This window comes from Caretta caretta, chromosome 2 (genome assembly GCF_965140235.1).
Source record: "Caretta caretta isolate rCarCar2 chromosome 2, rCarCar1.hap1, whole genome shotgun sequence".
Taxonomy (NCBI): domain Eukaryota; kingdom Metazoa; phylum Chordata; order Testudines; family Cheloniidae; genus Caretta; species Caretta caretta.
Genome location: NC_134207.1, coordinates 243,559,156 through 243,581,741, shown reverse-complemented (window position 1 = coordinate 243,581,741; position 22,586 = coordinate 243,559,156). Strand labels below are relative to the sequence as shown.

The following is a 22,586-nucleotide window of genomic DNA, read 5'->3' as shown; positions in this document are numbered from 1 at the left end:
AATATGTGCCAGTTGTATCTCCATAATACAATCAAGTCTGTAGGATATCATTACATATAACACAACATCCTTCCAATGGTAAAGAAATAACTACATCTGTGTGAATACTGCAATAACTAAGTATTCATGATTATTCACTCAGATCAAAATTGCAGATATCCTTCTAAACTGTGATCTTTTTATTCATTTTCTGCAACCATTCTTCATTTCTGCAAATATGTTCATGTAACCAAAAGTCTTGAGAAAAAGTGTGTTCACATACAGTCTCATGCTGGAAGTGTTTGCACAACCATAATCCAGACCACACCACACGATCCGTTGTCGACTGCCAAGCTCTACGATACAACAGCATTTGCTCCAACCCCTCAGACAGAGACAAACACCAGAAGATCTCTATCAACCATTCTTACAACTACAATACCCACCTGCTGAAGTGAAGAAACAGATTGACAGAGCCAGAAGAGTACCCAGAAGTCACCTACTACAGGATAGGCCCAACAAAGAAAATAACAGAACGCCACTAGCCATCACCTTCAGCCCCCAACTAAAACCTCTCCAATGCATCATCAAGGATCTACAACCTATCCTGAAGGACGACCCATCACTCTCACAGATCTTGGGAGACAGGCCAGTCCTTATTTACAGACAGCCCCCCAACCTGAAGCAAATGCTCACCAGCAACCACACACCACACAACAGAACCACTAACCCAGGAACCTATCCTTGCAACAAAGCCCGTTGCCAACTGTGCCCACATATCTATTCAGGGGACACCATCATAGGGCCTAATCACATCAGCCACACTATCAGAGGCTCATTCACCTGCACATCTACCAATGTGATATATGCCATCATGTGCCAGCAATGCCCCTCTGCCATGTACATTGATCAAACTGGACAGTCTCTACGTAAAAGAATAAATGGACACAAATCAGACGTCAAGAATTATAACATTCAAAAACCAGTTGGAGAACACTTCAATCTCTTTGGTCACTTGATTACAGACCTAAAAGTTGCAATTCTTCAACAACAAAAACTTCAAAACCAGACTCCAACGAGAGACTGCTGAATTGGAATTAATTTGCAAACTGGATACAATTAACTTAGGCTTGAATAGAGACTGGGAGTGGATGGGTCATTACACAAAGTAAAACTATTTCCCCATGTTTATTCCCCTCCTCCACCCCCATTGTTCCTCAGATGGTCTTGTCAGCTGCTGGAAATGGCCCACCTTGATTATCACTACAAAAGGTTTTTTCCCTCCCGCTCTCCTGCTGGTAATAGCTCACCTTAAGTGATCTCTCTCGTTACAGTGTGTTTGGTAACACCCATTGTTTCATGTTCTCTATGTATATAAATCTCCCCACTGTATTTGCCACTGAATGCATCCAATGAAGTGAGCTGTAGCTCACGAAAGCTTATGCTCAAATAAATTTGTTAGTCTCTAAGGTGCCACAAGTACTCCTTTTCTTTTTGGTTTACTGTGTATAGATATTTCCGTCATCTTGAGAGAAAGAAGAAATAATCCCATATACTTTAGGCAGGTAATCATAGAATCATAGAACTGGAAAAGACCTCGAGCGGTCATCTAGTCCAGTCCCCTGCACTTGTGGCAGAACTAATTATCTTCTAGACCATTCCTGACTGGTGTTTGTCTAACCTGCTCTTAAAAATCTCCAGTGCTGCAGCTTCCACAACCTCCCTAGGCAATTCATTCCAGTGCTTAACCACCCTGACAGTTAGGAAGTTTTTCCTAATGTCCAACCTAAACCTCCCTTGCTGCAATTTAAGTCCATTGCTTCTTGTCCTATCCTCAGAGGTTAAGAAAAACAATTTGTCTTCCTCCTCCTTGTAACAACCTTTTACATACTTGAAAACTGTTATCATGTCCCTCTCAGTCTTCTCTTTTCCAGACTAAACAAACCCAATTTTTTTTCAATCTTCCCTCATAGGTCATGTTTTCTAGACCTTTCATCATTTTTGTTGCTCTTCTCTGGACTCTCTCCAATTTGTCCACATCCTTCCTGAAATGTGACGCCCAGAACTGGACACAGTACTCCAGCTGAGGCCTAACCAGAGCAGAGCAGAGCAGAAAAATTACTTCTCGTGTCTTGTTTACAACACTCCTGCTAATACATCACAGAGTGATGTTTGCTTTTTTTGCAACAATGTTACGTTCTTGACTCATATTTAGCTTGTGATCCACTATGACCCCCAGATACCTTTCTGCAATGCTCCTTCCTAGGCAGTCATATCCCCTTTTGTATGTGTGCAACTGATTGTTCCCGCCTAAGTGGAGTACTCTGCATTTGACCTTCTTGACTTTCATCCTAATTACTTCAGACCATTTCTCCAGTTTATCCAGATCATTCTGAATTTTAATCCCATCCTCCAAAGCACTTGCAACACCTCCCAGCTTGGTATCATCCACAAACATTATCAGTGTACTCTCTATGCCATTATCTAAATCATTGACTAACATATTGAACAGAACCAGACCCAGAACTGATCCCTGCAGGACCCCACTCGTTATGCCCTTCCAGCCTGACTGAACCGCTGATAACTACTCTCTGGGAACAGTTTCCCAACCAGTTTTTCATCCACTTTATAGTAGCTCCATCTAGGTTGCATTTCCCTAGTTTGTTTATGAGAAGGTCATGTGAGACAGTATCAAAAGCTTTACTAACATCAAGATATACCACGTCTACCACTTCCCCTCTGTCAAAGAAAGCTATCAGGTTGGTTTGATTTGATTTGTTTTTGACAAATCCATGCTGCTGTTACTTATCACCTTAATATCTTCTAGATGTTTGCAAATTGATTGCTTAATTATTTGCTCCATTATCTTTCTGGGTACAGAAGTTAAGATGACTGGTCTGTAATTTCCTGGTTGTCCTTATTTCCCTTTTTATAGATTGGCACTATATTTGCCCTTTTCCAATCTTCTGGAATCTCTCCCGTTTTCCATGACTTTTCAAAGATAATCGCTAATGGCTTAGATATCTCCTCAGTCAGCTCCTTGTGTGTTCTAGGATGCATTTCATCAGGCCCTGGTGACTCGAAGACATCTAATTTGTCCAAGTAATTTTTAACTTGTTCTTTCCCTATTTTAGCCTCTTCTGATCCTACCTTGTTTTCACTGGCATTCACTACATTAGATGTCCAAACACCACCAACCTACTTTGTGAAAACCGAAACAAAGAAATCATTAAGCACCTCTGCCATTTCCACATTATCTGTTATTTCCCTCCCGACATTTCCCCATTGAGAAACGGGCCTACCCTGTCCTTGGTCTTCCTCTTGCTTCTAATGTATTTGTATTGTTTTCTTGTTACCCTTTATGTCTCTAGCTAGTTTGATCTCATTTTGTGCCTTGGCCTTTCCAATTTTGTCCCTATATACTTGTGTTATTTGTTTATATTCATCTTTTGTAATTTGACCTTCTTTCCACTTTTTGTAGGACTCTTTTTTGATTTTTAGATCATTGAAGATCTCCTGGTAAAGCCAGGGTGGTCTCTTTCCATACTTCCTATCTTTCCTACGCAGTGGGATAGTTTCCTCTTGTGCCCTTAATAATGTCTCTTTGAAAAACTGCCAACTGTCTTCTATTGTTTTTCCTCTTAGACTTGCTTACCATGGGATCTTACCTATCAACTCCCTGAGTTTGCTAAAGTCTGCCTTCTTGAAATTTTGTTTTCTTTATTTTGCTGTTTATTTGCTGATAATCACATATCTAAAATGATTAATAGTTAGTAGCCAAAAACATAGCCAAAGAGAATACTTTTTGAACACCCACAGAGTGAAATATGTTGACATAAAAAGTGTTTGAACAATTTCAGATAACTAAATAGTTCATAAAAATCAGCATGTGTTTTCAGGCTATTTATGAACTGAATAAAGTGCTAAATAAGTTGAATAAATTATTTGCTATTAATCATTTGTCCAGCTCTAAAGGTCCCTAGCTGTTCGCCAGAAGCTGGGAATGGGCAACAGAAGATGGATCACTTGATAATTACCTGTTCTGCTCATTCCCTCTGAAGCACCTGGCATTGGCGACTATTAGAAGACAGGATACTGGGCTAGATGGACCATTGGTCTGACCCAGTAAGGCTGTTCTCATGTGATAGTCTTGCACACTAGTACAGTGGAGACTTGTGAACTTGTTACTGTCTGAACAGGTGGTCACCAGATCTTGAAAAATGAACTGTTTAGCCACTGGGGAGAGTTTGAGAAGCCATGGAAGTGCAGTACTCATATTTCACTTTTTTATGCCCTCTTCATCTTGTCCCCACCTCAAATACTTCAAGTATCATACAGAGTGACCATGCATGAGACTACATTATCTACCATGCTGATAAATTCAATCATTACTATCAGTGTTGTGCTTGCTAGAAGAAAATAGAAGCAATAGCCCCAGCATAGAAAGGGGAAAGGACAAACCTTCGCAGATAGACCAGAACTAATTGTTACTCTCATTTCTGGAGACGTAGTAATTTTCAATGTGTTTATCCAGAACCTAGAACAATGGGGCCCTGACCTAGCTGGCTACACAATATAAGCATTAAATAATAAGAGGTTCACATTTTGGCACAAGTCACAAATAAAAATGAGTTTGATGGCCTCACCCTAAAATATATCACAATATGTCTACCCCCCGTGAGTGGATGTAATAGGGAACAACTGGCAGCCTTTATTCAGAAAGGACTCAATCCTGCAGTGGGGTAGAAGAGGATGCTAAGAGACAGAGATTAGTTGTTGGTAGGTACATAGAACATGGTGTTTTGTGACTAGAGGTGATCAAAAATGGGTGGGAAATGTTCCACCAAAAAAGCGTTAACGTGTTTCTGTCAGACTTTGTCAGGAATTACTCACACAGCTCTCTACTTTGCTCCTTGTGGTCCAGTAATATGAAGTGTGGGCAGATGGGAGCAAGCACATTGTGTTAACAGGCTAGCAGGAACATTGTGCCCAGCAGAGGCCAGGAGGCCTGAAGCCGATGGCTGAGGGAGACAGAAGGTTTCACAGAAGCCTTCAGAGACAGATCACTCAGTGACTGGTTCTGATACCAGTTTCTTCTAAACATGCTCAGATAAGCCCCAACCCCACGATAGCAGAGGAACAATTGCAAATCCTAAAAGCAATCACTGCATAGACCCTTTGCATTCACTGGATTGTATTTAAGCAACTATTCTCAGCTCCTGGGTCGTGCCCCACACACTCACCAGTGCTCTGTTCTGTGTGGACATAGAGGTTGCTCACGTCGCTTAGCAATGTATATGTTTCTCTGAACTATGCTCAAGCTCTCTTCACTGACCCTGAGCAAACCCAGCATGAGGAACACCAGCACTTTGGGAAATCCAAGCCAAAATGTGCAGTACTGAAACACAGCCAGGCTCCAGGCCAAGGCTGGTACATAGAGGCTGGTACATAGGTAACGCTGTGCAGGGGAGCCTGCACAACAATGGCCTACGCTCTCTAAGTTGTTCAACCCAGTGCCAATTGCCCCTTACTTTATAGAGCCACTAAAGTCACACAGGGTTGTTGTTTTTTTTTCCTTTTAACTTTATGTCAGTATATTAAAAATGTGAACATGTGAGGTGAATAACTTTTGACTTCAACTCCCAGATGCAGTGGGATCAATTTCCTAGTTATGTATATATATATAAAATCATTTTCCCCTCAGCAAGAAAACAAATTAATGAGCTGAGCACAGCCATTATAACATCACCACCTCCCTGACACTTATTTATAATGAAGTCAGGACACCAGAACCAGAATGGTTTGCAGTAACAGTTTTCAAGAAAGTATAAACTTGAATTCCCTCCACTTTCAGTCTTCCTGCACAGTTAACAATTACTGAACTTCCAGCCAAAGCTGCCCTGAAGGAGAAAAAGAGCTGAATTGCCAGCACAGAGGCTTAGAAAGCCAGTTAATAATTTAGTAGCAGCAAGCGATCAGGCTATTCCAGTACGAATTCCTTCCTCTCCCCACAGAAATGTCTTCCTCATGAGGGACTTTCTTTGGGAGATTTTTGCTAGAGAGGAACGCAGACAGTTCTGTCTGTAAGCAAATGCAGATTCCAGACTCCAAGAATGAATCTGGAAATAGTGCAGGGTTTTTGGTTTTTTTGTTTTCTTTTTCAAATTTATGGTGCTTACATTTTTCTTTAGGAATATTAAATCTTTTATGCAGCCCCTCTTTAAAAGGTCTCTTTTCTGCTACACTATAGCATTTTATTTATTGTCTCTTTCATTTGAAAATAATCTAGTTCTTGCACCTGTGCAAGTCCATCAAGTATGCTTTGTAAAATACTTAAAGAAAAAAAGTGTAATGAATCTCTTCGGAATCTACAATTTTAGGTTTAGATGGAGAGAGAGAGAAAGTCAGTAACTTGTGCACCCAAATCTTAACCGCACACTTTGGATTTAATCTGATCTAAGAAGAATACACTGGTACTCTTTGTCATGAGTGTGTGTGTATTACTGTGCATTATCATTGCCTGCTGGTTATTCCTGAAATCACTCAGATCTACATAGCTGCCAATGAATGTACGTACAGTGGTATTATTCTTTATTTTCCTGAAAGAAAGGGAATACTAAGCAGATGGAGTTTTGTCAGGGTTTTCTACAGAGGACATCTATTACAGTCCATGTTTAACAATATATTTATTGAAAATTCCAAATGCATCTCTCCAGAGTTTACGTACATGTTCAAAAATAGTTACGTTACAAATCAAAATAGACCAAAAGGAAAAATTAGACTCTGCCTTTTGACCAATCAATTCAGCAACATCATTGCCAGCAGAATTTGGCCAGATGTGAGGTGAAACTCAGTGGTTAAAATCATGATTTTAACCACTGACTCGCATCATTAAGAATATTACACCTGTCTCTTAATCTTACAAAGGCCCTTATTTCCCCTGTATGGACTATTGCCACATATGGGAGAGGAAATTGAACAGGTTTTAACTCACTGAGGTTCCTAGGAATTCTTCCAATGAGAGGTTGCTGGTCCCTTTTCATCCCTATCCCCCGAAGAAGCTTGAGGTTCTCCTCAAGCACCCATGGGACATAGCTTCTCTCTGCCACCTTGCCCAGGCCTGTGGAAACACTGTCCTTACAGGTGCCATGCCTCCAGGGACACCACCTACTGCAGCTGCCTAAGACCGTATTCGCTTTTTCTTGATTCCCCTGGGGGTTTGAAGAGAAGAATCCAGAGGTCCCCAGCTGGCTCCCCTGAACTTCAGTCTGCCATCTCCAGACTCCTCCCGCCATTTCCACATCACTGGAACACCATGGAACTACCACAAAGTGAGATTCCCCAGGCTAAGGTGAAAGAGGTCAATAGGCCACAAGCACGTATCTCCCCCCTTCCATACATGCAGATCCCCCTGCCCCCTGTGCATGGATGCAGCAGGCAGTATGGGGCCCAGCAAGACTTTATATATCCATGTCACTGTAAACAGACTGCACCTGTGTTTACATTACCAACTCACATGTGTCCTGGCTTCTTTAGGGCCATACATTTACTGTGCCACTTCAGTCAAAGAACATACTGGAGACAACCATCCTATGTTGATCCCCAAAGGTGCATGTGCTTCCAAATGGAAAAGTGTTCTCAACATAACTACCGTACCCACCCATTAAGACCTCCTACATCCCAAGCCAGTAGCAGCACTACTACAAGCCATGCAATCACAGGGGGGCCCTCTGGGCATCACCTGCTCCATCCAGCTTTCTGCTGGAGGCTTATTTGTAAGGACAGCACCGCTATCCAGCTCCAGCCCGGCCCCAGGCTCCCAGCAACTCTGGCACCTGTGCTCTGCTGCCTGATTCTGGCTGCAGCGTTCCCATGCCGATCCACCTCTATGCGCTGCCCCTCACCAGCTTGGAGGATGCTCTGCAACTGGGCAGGAAAGGGGCCAGTTGGCAGCCAGAGAGCACAAGGGCCAGCTGGACCAGCTGGACCAGCTGGACCTGGGTGGTGAGGCTACCTTTACAGCGGAGCCCCCAGCAGGGATCAGGAAGGAACAGCTGACACCTGACCGGCCAGACAGAAGGCCCTCGCTGGCAGCTCCAGCCCCTATGCTTCCCTGCCAGGAGGCCTATTTACCTGCCCTGTGCCGGGCCCAGGGGAGTGGGTGGGTGCTCAGAGACAGATCAACACAGGGACATTGCAGTCCAGAACCAGGCAGGGGAGTGCAGGGGCTGGAGCTGCTGGGAGCCCAGGGTTGACCCACAGGCAGAACCACAGCTGTGTAGTGGAGCCAGGCATAGGCAGAGGGAAGCAGAGTTGAGATGGGAGCAGTCTCCCCCTGCTTCCCTGGGCATCTCACAGCTCACCCACAGCCCCCATCTTCCCCCCAGTACTAAACAGAGGCCCCAGAAATGAGCTCTGGACAAACCCCAGCACTGACCCAAATCCCTAGGAGAGTCTGACTTGGGAAGAGCATGGAGCAGTGTGGTCACAAAGGATCACACTTGGTACCAGAGACAAATATTTATATAACCAATACATTGGAGTACACATTTACTACCCTTCACCTTCAAACTACACAAATACAGCAGCCTTGCAAACCCCCATTCTGAGTCTCGTGAACTCGGTCAACTCATATATTCTTTTTCAAAGTAGATACAAAGGATACACTGAGGGCAAGTCTACACTACAGTGCTACATGGCGCAGCTGCACCAATGCAACTGTGCTTCTGTAGCACGTCTAGCGAAGATGCGATGGGAGAACAGTCTCCTGTCAGCATAATTACCTTGTCGAGAAGTGGAAGCTATGTTGGCGGGAGAGTGTCTCCTGCCGACATAGCACCTGTGTGGACAGCACGAAACTTGCATCACTCAGGGGGCGGGGGACTCTTTCACACCTCTGAGCGACCTAAGTTAGATCAGTGTAGGCTGTAGTGTAGACCTGCCCTGAGAGGAACATGGAGAGTTGACAGTGGTACGGCCGCAGAGTTAAGATGGTTTAAGAAATATTAACTGTGAATTTTTGGATTTCTAAAGATAGTTTTTGAACAAACTATATTCAATTAAGGGTCTTCTCCTGAAGTAACAAAATGTTTTGACTCAAAAGGTGACCCGCAAAGTGGGGGAAAATGGATTTCTTGCTACTTTATGCTATACACAGAAGACCTACAAGGGATTTTTTTTTTAAATCAAAAAAGGATTTTGGGGTTTTTTTTGGTGGAGAGTGGGGAGAGAGGGATTGTTTGTTCTTAAACACATTCAGAATTCAAGTCTTTTCTACACCACCACATTCTACAGTGTCTGGAGCACTTGAGAAAGTAGAATATTAGAGGCAAGAGACTGAAAAAGAGAGCAACTGAAGAGATTTTTTATTCAGATTAGCCAAAGCTCTTTGACCAAGATTTTCAAAACTGACCAGTGATCTTGACTGCCAAACTTGAGTTATCTTAAGAAGGACTGATTTCCAAAAGGTACTGAGCACCTTCCCTCTCAAAATCAGGCCTCTATAAGGTATATCTAGTTGGGAACTTAAAAATCACAAGTAATCACCTGTTGAACTCCAGCAACTGAAGAACTCTTGGTTGAAATAAGATCATTGTTAAAGGTTCAAAACTGCCATAAATTCAATTAAGATGTAACAGCTCACAATAAGCATCTCTGAGATTGTCCAGAGATCCTTGATCAAAATTAAGGAAGACTAAACTTGACATTTCTGATATTTCTGTAAGGTTAACAAAACAAAAAACAAAAAACCCTTTCAGGCCTCTTACTACAGCATAAAGAAGCCAAAAAAACCCTACAATTTAAAAGATTCCTTTGCAGGTCACCTTTTACTCAATATTAATGAAGTTTTTTTCTTGTAGTTTACTATCAATTTAATTTACTATATTAACATTGCTACAAATACATTATAATTATTTTACAATAGCATTTTTGCAGAAACAATAGGATTATTTGTGCTACTAGGGTTTCCAACAGTCTCTTATTACAAGGGACGTCCCTGACTTCCTCATCTCTGTACAACAAGATCAGGAGTTGCTGAGTGCTGCAAAAAGCAGCAAGAAATACTCCTGGCGAATGAAGGTGAGTAGTGCTCGTTATCATTTTGCTATTATTTATTTATTTATTTATTTATTTATTGAGGATGATAATAATTAATAATAATAATATCAAAAGGAGGCGTGGGGCTGGGGTGCTAAGGAAACAGTCCCTTATTTTTGAAATAAAATGTTGGTAACCCTACAGAAGTCAATAGGTCTGATAGTCATTTACATTAAGGCCCCCCTACAGCAATGAAAATCAGACCCAGGTGGACTACTCACATGAACAAAAATCAGCAAATACATCAGTCTTTGCAGGAAAAGTATCTTACACATGTAGCATCGAATTCACCATAGGTAAAGTATCACAATATTTATTATAGGCCCCTGCAATATGTACTGTAGTGCACACTCGCTATTGCTATCGTTTATATAGCAGTTTTTACCATCATTGTGGTTTCTGACTTCACTGGGAATTGAGGGCACTCAGCAATTTACCAGGCAAATACAGCCCCTTAAAGTAGTGGTTCTCAACTGGGGGTATGTGTTCCTCTGGGGGTACGCAGAGGTCTTCCAGGGGTTACATCAGCTCATCTAGATATTTGCCTAGTTTTAAACAGGCTATGTAAAAAGCACTAGCAGAGTCAGTACAAACTAAAATTTCATACAAACAATGACTTTTTTGCACTGCTCTGTATACTGAAATGTCACTATAGTATTTATATTCCAATTGATGTATCTTATAATTATATGGTAAAAAAGAGAAAGTCCGCAATTTTTCAGTAAAAGTGTGCTGTAATACATTTGTATTTTTAGGTCTGATTTTGTAAGCAACTAGTTTTTAAGTGAGGTGAAACTTGGGGTATGCAAGACAAATCAAACTCCTGAAAGGGGTACAGAAGTTTGAAAAGGTTGAGAGCCACTGTCTTATAGGATCAGTCCCCTAAATAATGATACTACATATGTTGTTTGACACAGGTTGTTCACACTACAGATCCATTACACAATATAAAACGCCCACCTGTCAAATTACTGTGAATGGTGCCATACCAGTCATCTGTTTGGAAGATAAGAAAATATGCTGTATATATAAATTAAGTCATTAAAAATTGCACCCTTGAATTCCTTTTTCAGATAAAAAAAAAGTGTGAGGATACTGGTTTATCACTTTAACTATGTGTTGCTTTGAACATACCAGTGCTTTAAAGTAAACAGCAATGCCAGTTTGTTATGACTACTAAAAGCAAAACATCTCTCCAAACTAATCTATATGTTGGTGGGAATAGCCTTTGATTCAGTATTGTAATTAGCTATGGATACTGAAGAAAAAAAATACTAGAAGAACATCAGCCATTTCAAATGAAGTTAACAGTCTGGTTAATCAACCCCCAAGGCTGTCAGCCAATACATTCAGTGGTTTTGTTCAGATCACTAAGGGGTTTTTTCTTCTTTAAGTGCCACAAATTCCATCAGCCAACCAAATTTCACAAGATTAAAAAAAGGAGCAAGGACTCCAGCTCCTGCAGTTTTTGGTGGCTGATGTGGAAAGATAGGTGTTGTTTTACTAACAATGGAAGAGCTTTGCTTTCCCATAGCCAAGTTCTTTAGTACTAAAAGGGAAGATCCTTAATAAGGGCCATATTCCGCCGGGCTTTTATGTGGGTGCACAGTAGAAGTGGGGAGGGTGCAAGGAAATTTTCTGCTCTTGCAAGCCTCACAGCAAGATCAGGCAGGACATGTAGTGATCATCTTGTACCTGTTGACCTGGATGCACAAGGGGAGGTGGGCCAAAGTTCTGAATGACACAAGAGGTAGCAAAAAGCTGTAAGGTCTATTCTTTATTGGCTTAGCTTTCAGAGGCACTTACCCCTCACTGCTCGCACTGAAATTAATGAGGGCTGCAGGTGCTCAGACCATAAATGTCCACAGTTGAATCACTTTCCCTGTTTCCTCAAAAGTGCCTTCAGGTCAGCATTTTATTTTTCTAGTATATAGCAGGGAGTTTGGAGATTGCCCTGCTGCTCTGTAATTTGTGTCACGGGAGGACTGATGCTTTGCTGTGAGATTTTTGGATCAGAAGCACTGTGTAATGTGCTTTGGAAACAATTAATTAAGCCTCTTAACATCCCTATGAGGTAAGCAAGTGCCGCTGAATCCCTTTCATCCTTTTGATAAATTGAGGGATGTAGACAATAAGTGATTTGCTCAAGTTCACACAGAAAGTCTGTGGAAGAGGAAAAAACAGAATCCAGGTATCCAGACTCTGAATCGCCTGTTCTAAACACTGGACCTCACTACAGACAACACAGCCAGCTTAATCCTCAGGAGGTTAAAAAAGCAAGTTGCCTATGAAAGGCCATGTGAGTGCTTTAATATTATACCATTGGAACAAAATATATGAAGGAACTGTGATATCATCATACTATAAAAGCCATTCATCTCTAGAGTCACTGTGGAGAGTATCAACATCATGTCACAACACAAAGCATTGTTTTATGCTGGTGGGTGTAACCAAATTGGAGATACTGAATCTAAGGATTGCCTTTTAAAATAAAGTGCTTCTGCATGGATCCAGAACATGTATTTAGCAGGCAATAGAGATCATGTGACATCACTAGACTACAAAATGTTCTTTAGATTTTAGTTTATGAATTGTGAAGAGAAGGAATTTGGGTTACCGGTGAATAGCAGAAGACTCTGCCAGGCTCCTTAGATGACTGGGGAGATTTCAGATGGAAGCTCAAAAAGACGGAAAGATCTTCTTCTTTCTACAGTGCTAACTACTCCTGATGAGGATTAGAGGCAATTAGGCGAAGTTGTGCATGCTTCAAAATCAAAGTTTTCATCCTCTGGACTTCACAGCTGTTATGCATCCTGATGTCTGTAAAACATAAAAGTAAAGCAACAGAGATTTTTTTCTCGCCCGTTATTATTAGACACAGAAAGATTTTACCTATGACAAATTCAGCTATTTTGAATTTGTTAAACAATATCAAGAAGCAGCTGTATGCTTCTGGGAATATGCCCATTTTCAAAAGACTGATACTAAATGCATGTCCTTTTCAGTGTCTCTGATCGGGAGCCCACTTCCAGCATGGCGAGGAAGGATAAAATGGAATTATGCCAAATGTACCAACATAAAACCTCTGAATTCATAGCAGACAATTAAAATGAATGGGGAAAGGGACCATTTCCATCTTAAATGGCAGCAAAGGAAAAGCTTGAAGAAACAAAACCCACCACCTTGTACACCAAAGATCTTTCAATCACAAGTCAGTGCACAGCCTGCATAATATCTAGGGACGTGTGACCAAACAAAAATATGCCTTGTAAATGGTGTTTTGAAAAATTGATAAGTTCTTGGCTCCATTCCAAGTCTGTTTTTGACAGTCATTCATTTAGGATTAAAATGAAAGTTGTAACGCCTTCAGTCATAAAACACTTTCGACCTAAAATACACATTATTCGATACCAACATTTTAAATTACATTATTTACCAGGGATGGTTGTGTTTATAAGTCCATTACAGCTCTGAAGATTCTGCAGGAGGTTTTGATTCAATTTTCGTACATTTTAATTTTTGACATTGACATGTGAAGAGGTTGAGATTGAGAAGCATGAGTATATAGCCCTCCCTGCCTTCAAAATGCATAAAAGCATGAAAAGTAAGTCAATGTAAGAACAACAAAATCATTATCTGTGTGCATGTTAAGAATGAAGCCAAAATTATGGGATTTAGGAAGCCATAGGCTCATGGTAAATGTACTTTTTGTTGGTTATAGTGGCATTTAAACAAAAGTTTCAGAAAAAATTCACAGGTATTGGCTAAATTATTACACTATTTCTAGAAGAAATACTGCTAGAAGAATTACCAATTCAGGTCAAAAACTAGTGGGAGACGAACCAAACTGATTTCTGACATTTGGATCAAATAAATCATGAGAAGTACGGCTGCTTATCCAACCCCTGAAGTCTCTCTCCTCCTCTTTTCTTTCACAGTCTTTGTCTCTCAATCTTCCACCTCATTCATACATCCCTTTGCCCTCCCAGTACCTTTCTTTCTTTCTTTCTGAAACACGCACCAGAAATTCCACAACCCCCTTTTCTCTTGACCATTGTCAAGGTTCCTTCCCCACTCTGAACTCTAGGGTACACATGTGGGGACCTGCATGAAAGACCCCCTAAGCTTATTTTTACCAGCCTAGGTTAAAAACTTCCCCAAGGTACAAACTTTGCCTTGTCCTTGAACAGTATGCTGCCACCACCAAGCGGTTTAAACAAAGAACAGGGAAAGAGACCACTTGGAGATGTCTTTCCCCAAAATATCCCCTCAAGCCCTACACCCCCTTTCCTGGGGAAGGCTTGATAAAAATCCTCACCAATTTGTACAGGTGAACACAGACCCAAACCCTTGGATCTTAAGAACAATGAAAAAGCAATCAGGTTCTTAAAAGAAGAATTTTAATTAAAGAAAAGGTAAAAGAATCACCTCTGTAAAATCAGAATGGTAAATACCTTACAGGGTAATCAGATTCAAAACACAGAGAATCCCTGTAGGCAAAACCTTAAGTTACAAAAAAACACAAAAGCAGGAATATACATTCCATTTAGCACAGCTTATTTTACCAGCCATTAAACAAAAGGAAATCTAACGCATTTCTAGCTAGATTACTTACTAACTAACAGAAGTTCTGAGACTGCATTCCTGATTTGTTCCCAGCAAAAGCATCACACAGACAGCCAGATCCTTTGTTTCCCCACCTCCAAGTTTGAAAGTATCTTGTCTCCTCATTGGTCATTTTGGTCAGGTGCCAGCGAGGTTATCTTAGCTTCTTAACCCTTTACAGGTGAAAGCGTTTTGCCTCTGGTCAGGAGGGATTTTATAGCACTGTATAGGGAAAGGTGGTTACCCTTCCCTTTATTTTTATGACAACCATAAATAGGTGTCACATATTGGGTCTTTGGAAAAGGGAAGTGGCACTGCATTCAGGAGAGTGGGGCCCCTCTAAGCTCTTGAACCTTGTCTATGCTGGTCTGAATTCTAGTTTAACATGCATTAGAGTTTCTACAACCAGAGATGCTCAATTAACCCAGCCCCAGCCTTTGGAGATGCTCTAGAATCAAAGAAGGATCCAGGCAACAAAAATTCAGAGCCACCTCTGAATCTGAACATTCTCAAATGTTTAAGTTGCTTGGATCTGGAGTTTTGTTTCAGGCTGGAATTCTACCTGGAATTCACATGATTTGAGGATAGAATTGACAACAGATATCTATCATAATGATTCATTTGCAGCTGGTATTTCTTAATGTGGAAGAGTAGCGATTTTCTCCTACCAAACCAATTATCTGATTTGCAGGATAGATGGTTCAGCAGATAATAATGAGCTGTTGCGGAATCCTTTCATCTCTTCACATTTAGTCCATGTTGGTTGTAACTGAGGTCCTGTTTTCAAAATTGGGCACCAAATAATCAGCACCTAAATCCATAAGCCACTTTAAATGTTTCACACACTGAGGCTGATTTAAGCATCTGGATACTGGAGTTGGTCAAAAAGGTCTCACTGGAACAGTTTTCTGTCCAAAAATACAGTTTCATTCAAATTTAAATGTTTCATGGGAAGGTGTCAATTTAGACAAAATTTTAGACAGGAAAGTATCAAAATGAATCATTTCAACTTTCTCATTTTGTTCTGATAAGGTGAGATTTCATTTCTACTTTATCATTTTGTCTTAAATTATATTAAATATAATATTAAATTTAATAGTTCGATCATTTGTGTATTGTATTTGATAATATATTTTGACATCAAAAACAAAACAATATAATGGTTTCAGAATTTCCATTCTGCATGAAATTTGACTTTTCATTCAGATTAAATACAAAAACAAATTTCACGTCATAATTTCCCACAGAATGGAAATTCTATTTTTTGACCAGCTGTACTAAATACCTACTTAGAAGTGTAATTGAGCAGATTTAATTTGATGCAAAAATACCTAACAGTACTTTTAGGTCTCATTTGGGGAAGAGCTCAGCGTACATTAGCTCCATTGAGAATAAGGGGAGATGTTGGGTACTGATCTCTGGCCATCTCATTTGAGCCAAACATAAGCTCAGCTTTTTCTGAAAATCTGGTCCCAGTTGAGAGTGATGATGTCTTTGGAAAATCTGTCTCATTAGGAACAGAGTTTTGAATCTGGTACCTGTTTAGTGACTTACATAACATGAGGAGGTCTTCTCAGTCCAGTTCCTAATGGAAAGTTATCCCTACCATAGAATCAAAATTAGCATTCTTGTTAGGTAATCTCATCATGGAACCCCAGGGATGAAAAAGACATGAAAATTGACCTATCCTCCTATTATCCTTAGGCCTTGTCTACACAGCTAGACTGACTAGCATGACTATAGTAGAATAAACTCACACAGTGCAGTAAATATTCTAGAATAAAATCATTTTTACTCCAGAATAAAAAGGATCCACACTGGAAACTATTCTAGAATAGCTACAGTGAAATAGCTTATTCTGCTATAGCTGTGCTGGTCAATTTCCCAGTGTACACGAGGCCTTACAGGTGTCCCTTCTAGCCAAGTGGAGGTAGAGCAGTGCACTGCCAATAGCAATGGTGTACCTAACCCTGCTGTCAGGCCAGCTCCTTGCGCCAGCATAAAATTCACTTAAACTAAAAAGAAAAAAAATGCTTGTCACCTTCCATACTTGTCTAATGCACTGTCATTGACTAGGCAAGTGCCTGCAATGAAGGACAGTATGGAGATGTTAAGACTATTCAGTGACCCAAGACCTCGTATTTGCTGTGGAAGATGTTCACTGGGTTAAAATTTGCTCCTGATCTGATGTAGCACAACTTAATCATCACCTCTCAGTAATTTGATTGATGAAACAGATTCCAAATGCCTTTGAAAATATTATTTTAATGCACAAGATAAAAAATGAGCTTTTAAAGCAGATTTAAGTGGAGCTGGGCTTCAGGATAAATAAATATATTTCCTCACCATTTGCAAGAATTCACAGGAGTCTGGCCCATTTCCTTCAGAAGTCATCAGGGTGCAATAAACGGAAACCATACACAGTGTGTCATTGTGATTCTAATTCCATTAACAACTTTATTTCAACAGAATCTCTGGCCCTCCATATACTAGCTTTTAGATTCTGGGTTTTTCTGCCTGGCATTATTATTAAATATGTGCTTTTATAACAGTTCAGAATTATAGCATTCAAAGGGGGAAAAACTTCAGTGGAAGGAGTTGTAATCAGCAACATTCCAGAAAAAAGGGAGAAGGCAGGAGTATTTTAATAGCTTTTTCATATTGGTACTTGCTGTATCTTCAGAACAAACATATATGGAAATTTAATCAAGACTTTTTCAGACTTCCTGCTTCCTTTGCAACATTCTCTCCTTTTTAGGCCTGGGTACTGGAGAATACATTTAGCTCCCTGTTAATTTCCCATCTTAGATCACGCTATCCAAAGGGCATTTGAAGGACAATTGTGCCAGTTTAGCTCAGCCCAGCAGGACAAAATTGTATGGAGTAAGCAGCTCAGTGAAAAAACTGTGACAGGTATTGTTACACTTTTAATTATAGCCGGCATTTCTGAGTTTAGAGCTGGAGGCACCAACTGAAGGCAACTGTGCCATCTTGGTGAAAAGTGATGTTATTTATGACGTTACCATGAAAGGCTAATACAAATGGAAGTCTGTGACTATAATTAAAAGTTGCTGTGTTTGATGCCAGCTTTTCCTTCTACCTATCTTAGTGTCTGGCTACCTATCCCAGGCCCACCTAAAACTGATGTTAGAGCGTTGTTCCATTTGTGCAGACAGGACCAACCATGTTCACCCTCTGTTGTATTGTATAATAGTGTTGCCGACCTCTCTTAGAACTAGGGTTTGACCATGCTCGCTTACAATCAGATTTGAACTCACCTGGCCCTTTCTCCAAGTGCAACAATCATTTTCAACAGTGACTGGAGCCATGAGGCAACTGTCCCTGACAATGAGTGTCAAAAAGGGTACTGTTTCCTAGTGCAGTCATGGCCAAAGAGACAATAAACTAGTGTCAACTTTGATTTAATAATGGTTATGAATCATAAACTGAGTGCTAATATTTAAACAAAAGTGTTAGCTTCTTCCCTCTGTATATCAGCTTGGAATCTAGTTGACACACACTTCTGCAAATAATGTCACCAGCTATTCAGATATGACTGGATATAAATAGCTATGATGACTGGGTAGTTTAGACAGATTAGATAAACTTTCAGAAAAATCGCTACTTCACCTAGACTCAATCATTGTTGTTCTTCGTATTATAGCAGCGCCTACAGGCGTCAACCAAGATCAGGGCTTCATTGTACTAGGGGCTTTACCCATCATGTTAAGAGACAGTTTCTGCTCCAAAGAATTTACAATATAAATAAACAAGACAGACAGAGTGGAAAGACAGACTAACAGAAAAGAAGTACAACTATCACTATCAGTTTACTGGCGTGGAACTGAGGCACAAAGCAATTGAGTCACATAGGAAGCAGGGGTGCCAGAACGAGGGTGGGGAGAGAGGAAAGGGGCAAGGGGCACTTTTGAAAGTGGACAGGCCTGACCCATCCGCTTTTCGCCACAGACCCAGCACCCTGCCCCTCCTCTTCAGCCCCCAAAGCCACACCCCACCCGGCTAGGCTGGAAGCTGGAGCCTGGCCCAAGTAAGAGCTGCCCAGAGACCCCTGGAAGCTGTGGGGAGCCATGGACCCCCTACTTGGCCCCGGGTGGAGGAGCCTGAGAGCAGCCCCTGGCTCATATCCTCGCCTCCTGGGTGCAGGTGGAAGGTCTGCAGCTCCCCAATGTTGCCTGTGTGGCTCTTACCATTGCCCAGCTGCAGGTCTTTGGCCCCCAAGGCCCCACCCTCAGGCCAGGCCGGAAGCCAGAGCAGGGTCAGGGTAATAGACACATGGGCAACTGTGGGGAGCTGTGGACCCTCCACCTGCCCCTGGCAGGGAGTCGGGGGGGCAGGGACAATGGCTAGGGGCTGCTCCTGGCCTCCCCTACCCTAGACAGGTGGAGGGTCCCAGGGTTCCCGGCCCAGCTCTGGCTTTTGGCTTGGCCGGGGGCAGGGCCTTGGGGGGGAAGAGGGCAGGCAGGGGCAGGGCCATGAAGGAGCAGGGCCTTATGGCCTCCCTACTTTTAGGAAGAATCCATCGCCCCATAGGAAGTCTGTGACAGAGCAGAGACTTGTACCCAGACCTGGAATCTCTTCTGCCTTAAGCACAAAAAACTCAGTCCTCTTAATAATGCCAATTAATTACATGTTTAATGCATTATACATTTTACTCCTGCTGAGAAGTGCTTATTATGTTGTGAACTTCCATATTTCTGGCCTAAATAATATGGAGTAGAACAATATGCCTTTAAAAATGTAGCCTAACCCTGAAAAATAGACCTTTAAAATTAACCCCAGTCCTAGTTTTTATTTATCCTCATTCACGGCTCAGTCCTACAAGATCCTGAGCATCTCTTGAGGGTTCAGAGCACCTCCCATGACCAGACCTTCCTTGCAGTGTGGGTGGCTGGGTTTGCAGAATTAAAGGATTCAGATCATCCCAAAGTCCCTGTTCTAGGCAGTGTGCATAAGGGTGAGAGGAAGACATGTTTTGTAATTCATATAATAAATTATGTTCAACCTAAAAAGCATATCTTGCTTAAGTGTTCATGCTGCCGAATGACATTAGTACAGGCACATTTTCAAAAAATAAATCTCTAGGTCACAAATCTAGCCAAGGATGGCATCAATGTTTTAATTTTACTTGCTGTTTTAAGCTGCAAAGACACTGACAGTTTGTCCATAACAGAAGCCAAAAGAATAGAAACTTTTTACACTATGTTCATAGGATGGGTGCAGCTACATTATCAGCATAAAAAGAAAAAGGCAAATTAGGCCATAGCAGGCAAACACATTTTTTAACATTATAATCACAATGAGCTAAATTGTCACAAGTGGCTGGGCAGTGAGGTTAGCCTGTGCACTTAATTAATTATGATGATAGATTCTGGGCACAAAGCATACAAGATATTTTTGAACAACTAGACACACGTTCAAGTTGAGAGAAACTTGGTACAAACACACTCATTAATTTACCAGGTTCACATGTGCATTTTTAGTGCCCTTTTCCAAAAGAAACAAACTGTGCAAACTCTCAGCAGTTCTAAGCACAATCCATATTTGCTGCTCATACGGCATATATTCTACCCCAGTGGTTTTCAACATTTTTCATTTGCGGACCCCTAAAAAATTTCAAATGGAGGCGTGGACCCCTTTGGAAATCTTAGACATAGTCTGTGGACTCCCAGGGGTCCATGGACCACAGATTGAAAACCACTGTTCTATGGTAATGACAACCTTTCGCGGACCCCCTAGACATAGTCTATGGCCCATAGGCCCACTGTTCTACCCAGTTGGTCATATGTGTCCAATGTCAAAAAATGACATATCTCGGAGAATGTCAACACACACAAGGAATTAATTGCCACCTAGAGAACTCTGCTATTGCCATTATGCGCACACCACTGCCACTTGGTACATCAGGGCAGCAGTAAGACAGAACTCAGATCTTTATCCTGCAAAATCATAGGACCCTCTCACTGGAGCTAGAGAATAATGCTGGGTTGCTCTCTGCAGCATATTCTCCATTGTTTTTGTTCAACAATAACCCCCAGGATTAAAGTGAACCACCAAGGAAATGAAAGGGATGCAACAGTCACTAGGGCAAGCAGAAAAAAAGAAGAAAGGAAGCCACCAGGGAAAGGATTTGAACAAATGGGGTCAGAGTAAAGTTATACCACTGTCTCACTGCGAGTACTGTGCTGGAGGACACGCTGCTACCACTTGGATGAGATGCAAGAATAACGTTTTGGTTATACAATGCATCTTTTTCAGGGGCCTGGCCAAATTCTACCGCAGGTAATTATGTTTTGCTTACTTAAAATTTCCCCAGGAATTTCAACTGAAGAATTTCCTGATTTAGAAACTATTTAGTACTGAGGACACAAAATGGCATCCCAAGAGGTGACTACACGAAAATTAAGATATACATTTATTTGTTCAGGAAAAATACAAAGCTACTTATATACACACAGCATGGTCTGATCTGGATAGGTGGAAATGAACAGTCCATTATGGGGCAAGAAGTCTAGAGTACATTGATAGAGGACTTCAGTATTCACAAGTTCACCCAACTTCGACAGGTTCAATATCCTGTCATTTTGTAATAGTTTCCGGAAGAGACAAGCTTATCATGGCTCACCTGGTAGAGTTGCTGCCTAAGAATAAAGAGTTCCTGGCTCATGTGCTTACTTTGTTAATATGCATGGGGAAGACAGACAAAAAGAGAGAGCCCTTTCACGTTCAGTCACCAATGGACATGTCTGCTCTAGTGTCTGGCTAACAACTGGCAGACACAGTAGCATATGATTCAGAATTGTAACTAATCTCCTGATTATTCAGCCAATGTCTCATTTAAAATGCTAAAAGTGGATCATTATCCAAAGTAAGCAGCCTGCTGCCATTAAATATTTCCTTATGCAAACTAAAGAATTCGTACTACAGAAGGAATTCAAAAGGGCGTCATAATAATCAATTTAAAAGTCAGCAAATTTTTATTTAAAAAAGCACAAGGCTAGCTGCTGTTTATGATCAATATTCGACATGTTTGGGCCTCTCCTGCATTTCTGGGCTTGTTCCAGGAAATAAACTATTTGAGACCTTTCAGTCTCTATTCTAGTCCAAAGTATTGCATTACATGAGCAAACAAATGAAACACAGCAATTAAAGTGGGGAAGAGGTGTTTGTGATTCTTGGTATCCTGAAATGGAATTAAGTTAGCAGTGGCACTCATGTATCCAACATATTATCATCGCTGGATATTTACTTAGCAACATTGTGGGGCCTCAGATCCCTTAAATTTAATTTCTGTGGCTGTTTTAAAATATTGAATCAGTAGTGTACACACCAGTGTTGTTTGAAATGTGTCTAGTTAGCTGGATTGAATGATCAAAACAAGCTGGCACTTATTTTTATGATGAAGGGCAGTGATCTGTTCAGTTATATATGCAAATCCTATAACAAGATGGGCAAGTTATAAAGATACTGACCCCAGTACTCCTCTCACACAGGCAGAAGTCAGGAACAACACCACTGAAGCCAATGGAATTACACTGTGTGAAAACAATATAAGCAAAAGGAGAATCAGACCCACTCATATTCTATGCAAAAGGGACTCCAAAAATAAATATATTTTAGAGATGCCAAATTGGGACTATGTTAATGATTTCAGGTTGTTACATGACAGTGTACTGAGACGGAACGCCACACTCCCAGTAATTTAAGCTTTTTTAAAAATTCTGGTAAACAAAATATTACCACTTGGTAAAGGCCATAAAACTTCTGCACATTAGAGAGGCATAATGTGATTCCAGACGAAAGCAAAATAAGCATGTGCTAGACAGATTTTTCCTTTTCAACATTCTGATAACCCACTGCTGCAGCAAAGACAGCACTTCTTGCCC

The 22,586-nt window shown here is 41.1% G+C and overlaps 1 long non-coding RNA gene across 1 annotated transcript in view; it reads right to left on the bottom strand.

Annotated features, from left to right (window-relative positions):
• The window catches only part of LOC125631279 (uncharacterized), a 191,677-nt gene that overhangs the window by 115,445 nt on the left and 53,646 nt on the right, over positions 1–22,586 (bottom strand). Inside the window, exon 3 of the long non-coding RNA XR_012667282.1 lies at positions 12,695–12,897. This is a non-coding gene — a long non-coding RNA (uncharacterized LOC125631279). The remainder of the gene's footprint in view (positions 1–12,694; positions 12,898–22,586) is intronic.